Here is a 12,188-nt window from a genome sequence, read left to right as displayed (position 1 = left end):
TAGGATTTTTAGTGTTTTTTTGGATTTTCTAGGATTTTTTAGGAATTTTATGGTTATTTAGGATTTTTTCGAGTTTTTAGAGTTCGTTATGGTTTTTAACGTTTTTTAGGATTTTCTTAGGTTTTCTAGAATTTTTAGAGATTTTTTGGGTTTCTAGGGTTTTAAATTTTTTTTTTACGATTTTTAGGATTTTTTTATTTTTTAAGGATTTTCTAAGATTTTTTAAGGATTTAAAGATTTTTAGAGTTTTTTATGGTTTTATAAGCTTTTGTGGGGTTTTTAGGAGTTTCTAAAACTTTTACGGCTTTTTAAGATTTTCTAGGTTTTCTAGGGATTTTAGAGTTTTTTATGGGTTTTACCGTTTTCTTGGGTTCTCTAAGGTTTTCTAAGGGATTTTTGGGTTTTCTAGTGTTTTTAAGATTTTTTATGGTTTTCTAAGATTTTTGAGATTTTTAGGTTTTTTTTGGGTTTTTGATTGTTTTTTTAGACTTTTTTGGAATTTTTAGGAGTTTTCAGGGTTTTTACGATTTTTTTTATGATTTTCTAAGGTGTTTTAGAATTTTCTTGTGTTTTTAAGATTTTTTAGGATTTTCTAGGGTTTTCTAGGATTTTTTTGGGTTTTTAGGGTTTGTTAGGGTTTTTTAGGATTTTTTGCATTTTTTAGAGTTTTCTTAGGTTTCTAGAGATTTTTGAGTTTTCTAAGAATTTAGGTTTATTAAGGTTTTTAGGATTTCTAGGATTTTTTAGAATTTTTCTATGGTTTCTAGGATTTTTTAGATTTTTTTAGAATTTTTATGGTTTTTTGGAATGTTTTTAGGGTTTTTAGTATTTTTTTAGAGTTCTTTAGGGTTTTATAGGGTTTTTAGGTTTTTTAGGATTTTCTATGGTGTTTTAGAGTTTTCTAATGGTTTTAGGATTTTTTAGGATTTTCTAGGGTTTCTAGAATTTTTTTAGGAGTTTTTTACGGTTTTTTAGGGTTTTTAAGAATTTTTTAGTTTTCTAAGGTTTCTAGGATTTTTTAGAGATTTTTGGGTTTTCTAGGAATTTGGGTTTATTAAGGTTTTCAGGTTTCTAGGATTTTTTTTAGGGATTTTTAGGGTTTTTATATAGTTTCTAGGATTTTTTAGGTTTTTTAGTATTTTTAGAGTTTTTTAGGATTTTCTAAGGTTTATAGGAATTTTTTGGGTTTTCTATGATTTTTAGGGTTTTTGAAATTTTTAACGTTTTCTAGAATTTTCTAATGTTTTTATGATTTTTTTAGGATTTTATAGGGTTTTTAGGGTTTTTTTAGGGTTTTTAGGGATTTTTAGAGATTTTTTACGGTTTTCTAGAGTTTTTAAGAATTTTTGGATTTTCTAAGGTTTTCTAGAATTTTTTGGGATTTATAGGAGTTTCTAGGATTTTTTTATAGTTTTTTAAGATTTTTTTAGGGTGTTTTTGATGGGTTTTTAAGGTTTTTTTGATGGTTTTTTTTTGTTTTCAGGGTATTTATGGTTTTTTAGGATTTATTAGGATTTTTTAAGGTTTTGTAGGATTTTTAGAGATTTTTTGGATTTTCTAAGGGTTTTGGGATTTTTAGAAGTTTCTAGAATTTTTTAGAGTGTTTTAGAATTTTCTAGTGTTTTCAGAAATTTTTAGGGTTTTTAGAATATTTTAGGGTCTTTATTTTTTTAAGGCTTCTAGTATTTTCTAGGATTTTTAGAGATTTTTGGATTTTCTAGGGATTTTACGATTTTTAGGGGTTTTCAATGGTTTATTGAGTTTTTTGGGATTTTTAGGAATTTCTAGGGTTTTTACGATTTTTTAAGGTTTTCTAGAATTTTTTAAGGTTTTTCAGAATTTTTTAGGATTTTTGGATTTTCTAGGTTTTTTATAGATTTTTTTTGTTTTCTAGGGTTTTGTTGGATTTTTTTATGGTTTCTAGGGGTTTTTTAGAGTTTTTAAAGGTTTTTTAGGCTTTTTTGAAGTTTTTAGGAGTTTTTAGAATTTTTACGATTTTTTAAAGTTTTCTAAGGTGTTTTAGAGTTTTCTAGTGTTTTTAGAATTTTTTTAGGATTTTTTAGGGTTTTTAGGGATTTTATGATTTTTTAGGGTTTTCTAGAATTTTTTCGAGTTTTTAGGATTTGTTAGGATTTTTTAGGGTTTTTTTATGGTTTTTTGGGTTTTGGGATTTTCTAGAATTTTTTATGGTTTTATTGGCTTTTTTTGGATTTTTAGAAGTTTCTAGGTTTTTACAATTTTTTAAAGTTTTTTAGAATGTTTTATAGTTTTCTAGGATTTTTTGATTTTTTAGATTTTTTAGGATCTTTTAGGATTTTTTATGGTTTTTACCGTTTTCTAGGATTTTTAAGGGTATTTAAGGGTTTTTTATGGTTTTCTAGACTTTTTTGGGTTTTTTAGAATTTTCTAGTGTTTTTAGGATTTTTTAGGATTCTCTAGGATTTTCTAGGATTTTTAGGATTTTTAAGAATTTTTTGGATTTTCTAAGGTTTTTTAGGATTTTCTAGGGTTTTTTCGGTTTTTAGGGGTTGTTATGGTTTTCTATCAATTTTAGGGTTTTTTTTTTAGATTTTATGATTTTTTAGGTTTTCTAAGGTTTTTTTAGACTTTTTAAGGTTTTTAGCGTTTTCTAGGGGTTTTTACGGTTTTTAGAACTTTTTGGATTTTAGGGTTTTCAAGGATTTTTAGGATTTTTTATGGTTTTCTAGGCTTTTGTAGGATTTTTAGGAGTTTCTAGGGCTTTTACAGCTTTCTAAGGTTTTCTAAGGTTTTTAGGATTTTCTAGGATTCTAGAATTTTTAGAGTTTTTTTATGATTTTTACCGTTTTTTAGGGTTTTCTAGGAATTTTTGAGTTTTCTAGGGTTTTTTAGGGTTTTCTTGGGTTTTTAGGATTTTTTTATAGTTTTCTAAGATTTTTGGAATTTTTAGGTTTTTCTTGGACTTTTTATGGTTTTCTAAATTTTTTTGAGGTGTTTAGGAGTTTCTAGGATTTTTATGATTTTTTATGGTTTTTTAGGGTGTTTTAGAGTTTTCTTGTGCTTTTAAGGTTTTTTAAGGTTTTTATTGTTTTTTTAGGGATTTTAGCATTTTCTAGAGTTTTAGGTTTATCAAGGTTTTTAGGGTATTTGGATTTTTTAGGATTTTCTAGGGTTTCTAGGGATTTTTAGAGTTTTTTTAGAGTTTTTTAGAGTTTTTTAGAATTTTTTTGGGTTTTTAGGATTTTTATGATTTTTTACCGATTTCTAGGATTCTCTAGGATTTTTAGGTTTTTTAGAATTGTTAGGATTTTTACGATTTTTTAGGGTTTTTAGGTTTTTCTAGGATTTTTATGATTTTTTGGGGTGTTTTTAGGTTTTTCTAGTGTTTTTAGAGGGTTTTTATGGTTTTTAAATTTTTTTAGGATTTTTGGGGTTTTTAACATTTTTTAGGAATTTTATGATTTTTTATGGTTTTCTAGGGTGTTTGAGTTTTCTAATGTTTTTAGGATTTTTTAGGAGTTTTTTATTGTTTTCTTAGGTTTTCTAGGATTTTTAGGGATTTTTATGTTTTCTAGGGTTTTCTAGTATTTTTTAGAGTTTTCTACTATTTTTAGAGTTTTTCAAGGTTTTTAACGTTTTCTAGGATTTTCTTAGGTTTTCTAGGGATTTTAAGATTTTTTTAGGATTTTTTAGGGTTTTTAGGAATTTTTTGGGTTTTCAAGGATTTCTTAAGATTTTTAAGTTTTTTAGAGTTTTTAGTGGTTTTTTGGGTTTTATAAGGGTTTTTAAGATTTTGTAGGGTTTTCTAGGATTTTTAGAATTTCTTAGGGTTTTTAAGAGTTTCTATGGTTTTTAGGCTTTTTTAGTTTTTACTGATTTTTAGGGTTTTGGGGATTTTTTGGATTATCTAGGATTTTTAAGGTTTTTGTGATTTTTAGATTTTTTAGGGTTTTCTAAGGTTTCTAGAGTTTTTTTATGATTTTCTAGGCTTTTTTGGGGTTTTTAGAAGTTTTTAGGGTTTTTACGGTTTTTTAAGGTTTTCCTAGGATGTTTTAGAGTTTTCTAATGTTTTTAGAATTTTTTAGGATTCTCTACAGTTTTCAATGATTTTTTAGGATTTTCTAAGTTTTTTATGGATTTTTTTGGATTTTCTAAGGTTTTTGTAAGATAGGTTTTCTAGGATTTTTACGGTTTTTAGGTTTTTTAGGATTTTTTAAGGTTTTGGGGGTTAAGGTTTTCTAGGGATTTTTAGGGTTTTTAGTGTTTTTGAGAGTTTTAGGATTTTTTAGGGTTTGGGGGGTTAGGATTTTTAGCATTTTTAGGATTTTTTAAGAGTTTTTAGGATTTTTAGGAATTTTTAGGGTTTTTAGGTTTCTCTAAAGTTTTTAAGGTTTTTAGGGTTTTTGGATTTTCTAGTGTTTTTAGAATTTTTTAGCGTTTTTAAAATTTGCTATGGTGTTTTAGAATTTTCTAGTGTTTTTAGAATTTTCTAGGATTCTCTAGAGTTTTTTAGGGTTTTTTAGGATTTTTCGAGTTTTTAAGGTTTGTTAAGGTTTTCTAGAATTTTTAGGATTTTTTAAGTTTTGTAGGTTTTTAGAGTTTTTTGTTTTTTTAGGATTTTTTAGGAATTTTCTAGTGCTTTTAGAATTTTTTAGTGTTTTTATAATTTTTTTTTGTTTTTTAGGGTTTTAAAGAAATTTTGGATTTTAGGTTTTTTAGAGTTTTTTAAAGTTCTTTGAGTTTTTTAGGATTTTCTATGATTTTCTGAGATTTTTTGGATTTTCTAAGATTTTTTAGAAATTTTAAGGTTTTTTTTTATTTTCTATTTTTTTTTAGAGTTTTCTAAAATTTTTTATAATTTTCAGCGTTTTCTAAGGTTGTTATGAACGAGCATGAGAACAACCAAATCTACTCCACCCTAGATCATGATGAAAAAGCCTGAGACCCACATTTAGCAATGCAAATCATTTAGCAATGCAAATCATTTACAAAGATGTGAAAAGAAAAATATCGCCACATTCATAATACTTTGAGGTTGAAGATATTGTACCCCTTCCAAAACGTGAGCATCCAAAATAGAAAGGTTTTTGGCACTAACCATTGATTGTTTTTCATCATTAAGTTGCTTGTTCACTTCTGGGGGATTTTTTCCCTCTTCATCTTTAATTTCTCGATCAAACTCGCAGATCACATTAAAATGTCTTCACCACTTGTGCCTACCAACAGAAAAGTGAATTGGAAAATAAAAAATCTGGAAAGCACCTAATTATAAGGATAACAAAGGAAGAGAATTTTCACAACAAAAATGGAGCTTCTACAAGACCTACAAGCAGAAGACTCCGTGTGCTGCTCTTATTATACAACATTCGACCCCTGGATACTACAATGGACGGTAAAATTCCTAGGCAGAAATTTTCTTTATGATAATTAGTTATTAACAAAGTAAAAAGATTTATGCAAGTCAATTCATGAGGAAAACTAAACCAGTAAAGTCAATATGAAAGGAACCTACATTTTTCTTCTTACTCAACTCAAAGTTACAGTTGCCACTGAGATATAGCAAGATTACAAGTTTACAACCACAGAAATGCTTTTTACACTCCACCATCTTATCCTTGAGTTCTTCGAGCTGCTTGCTTTGTCTATTGGAATCTTTAATCTTATCAAGCCTTTGGAAGCCATTTCTGGATGTTAAATGAAAATATTTTATTACTATATAGGAATACTTGAAAAGATTATAGATCTATTGAACTTTATTTATTTCACTTCAGCAAGAATTAGTAACTGCGAAAGTGGCTACAGCAAAGGATACACAAGAAAGCAGAGATAATTACAAATAAATACATTGCTTGAACAGTGACAAATAAAGGAAGGATAACATAACAGCCTTCAAGAAATACTTTACTTGGATAACTATGGTCAACAACATTAATTAACACCAACAATAACATCAGCAGGTTTGAAGGCCACACATTAAGGCAATTTCCCCTAATATGTTTGTTATGTGTGCTCTATATAAGGGCAATATGATGCCATTTGATCCACGAAGAAGATCTGATCTAGTGGGATAAATTTAGAATCAATAGCACATCTGTTTTTTGTATAATCTAGTGGCTGTTTTTTCTTATTGAATACTTTGTTAGTTTATTTAGTACCTTTGATGATTGCTGGGTGTGCCTTACAACCTTGGATTAATTTCTCTTTATTGGGTTCTGATCTGGGGGGTAGGAAAGAAGCAAATATCTGTGCAATGTGCAGTATATGCCACCATTTGGAATATTTGATTAGAGAACCATTTATGTACCTTCAATCACAGATTTTGAGATAAGCAAGTTTTATGTGATAGAATTAGACATACGGCCACTATTTTTTGTAAAGCTCATGATCTATCCAGAGCACTTCTCCTCTCAAACATGTTGAGAGATTGGAAAGCTACATTCCATAGATAGCTTTTTCTTTTGTTTGCTTTTTTGCTCCGTAAGGAGGACCTCTTATCCTTCCATTTGCTTTATTATTCTTCCCACTATCTTAGTGATGTTATTCTTTTATCAAAAATAAATAAATAAATAATAGCCTCCAGCTCATCACTGCAAAAGAGGCAACCCAAATGATCATACTGAATCTCAAGAGATCATTGTTTTAACAGAAAAGATCTATGTCATATGGGAATACCAAAGCACCTAGAGAAAACATAATAATAAATAAAATAAACCTAAAAATGATTGATCGATATACACTTGTGCTGTTAACTGGAAATGCAACTATAAGGTTAAGGAAGCTTTTCAAATAATGAATTTTATACATCACATTCATTTCTTATTTATATACTTGTGCATTTAAAACCAATTATTCTCTTCAGATAGATTGGGAACTAAAAACTGCAAGGAAAGTCTACTAGTCTCCTGACCAACATCAATAGCCTTTTTCCGTGGGAGGAGAAGGAGGCACTATTAGCGTCCTGATCAACATGAATAGCTTCTTTTTTGGGAGAGAAAAGAATATAGTATTAATAAAGATAAGGATACTATTACATAGAGATTAGAGGACAAGAAGTCAAAAATGGAATATCAAACAGTAACGGAATAGCTTGTCCTGCTAAAATAAAAAACAGAAATATCTCACAAAATCTAGTGGCTCTCAAGACATAGCTTCTTCTAGTAGCACCACTATCCTCCCATGCTCATTTCACTAAGCATAACATAACTTGTGTACAATGAGCTACCTCAATAAATACAGAACTGGCCATCACTACACCGCTTCAAACCATACAATTCCTAAATTCACAAATATCATTAAGCCTATAAACCTTAAACATACAAATACAAGCACAGGACCAAGTCAGAAAATTTTCAACATTATCCCCTTTGCTCACTCCAATTTCAAGAATCACTGCCCTAACTAAATCAATAAGATGCTAAACGAGTATGATTCACATCCCAAAATTGGCAACAAGTTTAACTTGCACCCTCTAACATTATATACGAGCAGAGGTAAAAAAATTTCGAACACAAAAACATTGCATAACTGAATCTGAAGAGGTAGTAAAATTAAGTTACATACGCCAGGAATCGAAAGTTATCGCGGATTTCGCCGAGGATCTGCTCCACCTGAGGGCTCATCTGCAAGCTGGTGGCCATTGCTGCCGGCGACTGCGTCTCCTCCGCAAAACCCCGGCGAGAACCGAATTTTCTGGAGGAAACCCTAGATTGTCGATTTGGCAAGTCTTTGCGCAAGATGCATTATCAGTTGATTTTGCCGCGAGAATCAGAGAGAGGGGAAGTGAAGGAATGGAGAGTGCAAGGAGAATGAGAAAGTGGCAGATTAGGTTTCAATTGAAATAGCATTCAGAAGGAAATAGAGGGAAGCAAGAGCACCGGGAACAGAAAAGGCCAAAAGGGGAGTTTTGGAGAACAGAATACAGTTGTTTTTCTGCTAACAAATAATTAATTGTATTTAATTACATTTATATTTATTTTTGTTTGGATGCATTTTAATTATAACTAGTTTCATTTTCCGTGTAGCCACCAAAAAAAAAGTTTCATTTTCCGTGTCTCCAATGGAAATTTAAATTAAAAATTTTAAATAAATATTATTTGGTATCAATATGAATTAATTTATTTTAAAATAATTAATAATATGTAATTTTGATAGTAAATAATAATATTTGATATATAATTTATTAAGAGTTAATTTATTATCTAAATCTTTTTTGTAAAATTTATAGTACGTGGTAATAACAATTTTATTTTTTGTTAATTAAAAATTTATTTAATTTTTTATTATGTAAATAACTTAATTAATAATTTTTATTATTATTTTTTTAAGAAAATGCCACTCCCCTCCCCTGCGAGATGCTAAAATGTCACTCCCCTCTCCTCTATTTTATAAATATACATTTTCCTCCCTTCTAACTTTTAAAAAACCTCCTCTTTAATCTATTTTAATTTTTTTGTGTTAATAATGTTAACTTTATCCATTTTTTATGAAAAAAAAAATTATTTTTTGAAAAAATATCCATTAACAAAAATTTTATTTTTTATCATTAAATTTTGCTTACCAAAATATCATTTAATAAATTATTCTTTTATTAATTAAATTGTATTTTTAATGAAATATTTTCAAAAAAATTAATAATTAAATTATTTTTTTCTAAGATACCTATTTTTCAATAATTTTTTAATTATTAAATTATGATTTTACTAAAATTTTTGTTAACAATTATTTTTATATTTACTATTAATTTTTTTTATATTAATATATATTATTTTAATATTAAATAAAAAAATCTTACCACTGGTAATATGTATAACAATTAATATTTATTGATATTGAAAAATAATCTTACTAAAATTTTTTATTTAATGTTAAAATAATATATAGATATCGAAAAATTAATAGTAAAATATAAACAAATTGTTAACAAAAATTTTGGTAAAATTATAATTTAATAATTAAACAATTATTAAAGAGTATTTAAAAAAATAACATAATTATTAAATTTTTTAAAAATATAATTTAATCAATAAAAAAATAATTTATTAAAGAATATTTTATTAAGCAAAATTTAATAATAAAAAATAAAATTTTTGCTAATGAATATTTTTTTAAAAAATAATTTTTTTTTTCTTAAAAAATGGATAAAGTTAACATTAGTTAACACAAAAAGTTTAAAATGGATTAAAAATGAGGTTTTTTAAAAGTTAGAAGGGAGGAAAATGTACATTTATAAAATAGAGGGGAGGGGAGTATCATTTTAGCATCTCATAGGGGAGGGGAGTTGAATTTTCTCTATTTTTTTTACTGCATTCATATATTTTTTCAATACTATTAAGTAAAAAGCTATTAGTACTATTATTCTTTCTATTCGAGATAATAACTTAAGTTGCTTATTTTATATAGAAAATAATATTATAAATAATATCTTATTTTTTAATATATTTATACAAAAAAATTTATACAATAAATCATATATTATAAAAATTAGATGATTTACATATAAACAATGGCGGAGCTTTGTTAGGGCAATGGGGCCATGGCCTTCCCGCAGAAGATTTTGTAAAAAAATTAGTATTTCTTCTTCACATAAAATAAGGTTAGCTCAGATGGTTAAGTTCACATCTTTTCATCTTATGTATCTGTGTTTATCATTCATTTAACTTTTTATTTTTGTGTGATACTTGGCTGATAGTCTCATACATTTTTATATAGTATTTTATTTTTAGAACACTAAAAACTGTAGTATAAGTGTATAACTAGTATTATCCTACATGCTAATAAATAGTCATTATTTTATTTTTTAAATCAACATTGCAAACTACATGTCATTGTAGTATTAGCACTATATACATTAATAGATTTTGATATTTTATTTTATTAGAAAGTTAAAAATTTTATTTTAGTGCAATATATTATTTGATTGTAATAGAAATAACAATAAAGATAACTAGTTCTGAGACTTTTGAAAATTAGTTTTTTCAAAAAAAATTAGTTTTTAGATTAAAAATTTTTTTATGTGCAAAAATTAGTTTTTTTTAAAAAAAAAACCTATTCTTTTTTAAAATTTAATGTTTACTTTTAAAACTAATGTATTAATTTTATAATCAATTAATAACTAATTTTATCATTTAAAATCAGTTTGGTTTATTAACTTAAACCAAATTTTTAGTTAACCAAAATCAGCTTTAATTTTTTAGTTAACCTTAATTATATATAGTTGCACGTATTAATAACAAATTTAAAAACTAATTATATTTACAAATTTTTTTAATATAATATTATTATATAATTTTTAATTATTTTTGTTAAATTTGTTGGCCCCTCCAAAAATTTCTTTGAAACTCCGCCACTGTATATAAAATTATTTATTAGTCATTACATAAATATCAAAAAAAATATTTTTCGTACATAGTTCTAAATATATGTAACATCATGTATATATTAATATGATCTATTTTAATTATGTGAATGTGAATTATTATTATTATTATTATTATTATTATTATTATTATTATTATTATTATTATTATTATTATTATTATTATTACTAAATAATATTTAAAACTAAGAAAAAGGAAATAGTTCATTGAAAATGTTTTGTAATTTGAATTAAAATTTTTTTATAAATATATCCAACTTTTATAATACTAAATGGTTATAATTATAATGTTTAGTAATATTGTATTTGTTATATCCCAAACAAGTAAGATTAACTTAATACCTCAAGCAAGTAGGATTAACCTAAGTCCAATATTAGGATCTCAAATCTAACCTAGGTTCATTACCTTAAGATCTAATTTGGATAAAGTTCACGCGTTTCTTCTCAAATTAGCTCGTGTTGGATCTCTGTTGCTAGTTAGACATGGTAATAGGTACAGTGAGAATATGATGGGTATCCCTTTTCTGCCCCTCATGCTTGTTTAAAAAAATTATCTCTTGTCATTTTAATATTTTTTTCACAAGTTTCTATTCAATTTTCTCTAAATAAAAGTAGTTATCTACAAATATCTATAAATATTTTTTGAAATTTTTTTAAAAAAATTAACAAAAAAGAGACATAATATAATCATCATAACATAATCAATTAAACATAATAGAGCAAAATTAAAAAATATTTATTATGAAAATAAAATAAAACAAAACAACATAAAAATACCTTTCAATATAATTTTTTGGAGCAAGATTAGGAGATGTAGTAATGGACTTGAGAGGCAAAGAAAGAGAGAGAAAGAGATAAATCAAGTTTAGGTATGAGTGAAAATCTAGAAGAACGAAGAGAAATTCGAATTAGAGACATGAATTAGGATTACTAAATTCAAAAAATAGATTTATGTATTTATATAAATTTGGGTAAATTAGTAATTTCATATCCGAGATTAATAGAGTGTGTATAATTAGAGTAAAGATCCAATCCAGTTTTTGTCCATTTTCACGAAGGACAAAGCGATTCCTGTCCAAAAAAAAGGACACTTTGATCCTCAATCTTTTTATTTTGGGACAATACGATCCCTCTGTTAAAAAAATTGTTAAATAATAACAAAACTTAATTTTGTGGGGGTTTTATTTGTATTTTGCGGGGGTTTTAAATTTACACAAAAAAAATTTTCAACAATATAATCAATTACTACCACTACATTTTTCATCCTCATTATTATCACTCCTACCTCTATTATTTTTATTGTGTAACTGTACTTTATCATCATCATTATCTCCTCTACCGTCATCATTACCAATACCAATATTATCGATATTAAAGTCCTCTTCTTTCATTTCTTATTCGATATTATTTTTTTCCTTTAAAAGGTACTACAATTACTTTTTTTTGCAACATCATTTTCATCAATGGTTTTTCTTCACTTAACCACCATTGGTGAAGGAATTTTTCAAAAACAAACTTATTAATAGTTTGTAGAGGTTTAAAAACCCCACAAAATATAAATAAAATCCCCCACAAAACTAATTTTTGTTATTATTTAATAGATTTTTTAACAGAAGAATTGTATTGTCCCAAAATAAAAAGGTTGAGGATCGAAGTGTCCATTTTTTTTGGACAGGAATCGCTTTGTCCTTCGTAAAAATGGACAAGAACAGCGTTGGATGTTTACTCGTATAACTAACTAGTTTGTGAGGAAGTTATGTTTCTTGTTATAGAAGTTACCTAGTTAGTTATAAGAGAAGGCTCTTGTTGTTGCTATATATGTTGGCTTATACAA

At 26.3% G+C, this 12,188-nt stretch overlaps 1 non-coding gene across 1 annotated transcript; it reads right to left on the bottom strand.

Moving 5' to 3' along the window:
* Window positions 1-4,905: 4,905 nt before the first annotated feature.
* Window positions 4,906-7,940, bottom strand: LOC114926223 (uncharacterized). The gene is made up of 3 exons (XR_011879395.1): window positions 7,540-7,940; window positions 5,492-5,663; window positions 4,906-5,195 (listed from the first exon to the last, which is right to left on the bottom strand). It is a non-coding gene; the product is annotated as an uncharacterized protein (transcript).
* Window positions 7,941-12,188: the final 4,248 nt, after the last annotated feature.

This window comes from Arachis hypogaea, unplaced genomic scaffold, assembly GCF_003086295.3.
Source record: "Arachis hypogaea cultivar Tifrunner unplaced genomic scaffold, arahy.Tifrunner.gnm2.J5K5 arahy.Tifrunner.gnm2.scaffold_31, whole genome shotgun sequence".
Classification (NCBI taxonomy): Eukaryota; Viridiplantae; Streptophyta; class Magnoliopsida; order Fabales; family Fabaceae; genus Arachis; species Arachis hypogaea.
The sequence above is the reverse complement of the archived record's forward strand: the minus strand, read 5'-3'. Positions and strand labels throughout refer to the sequence as shown.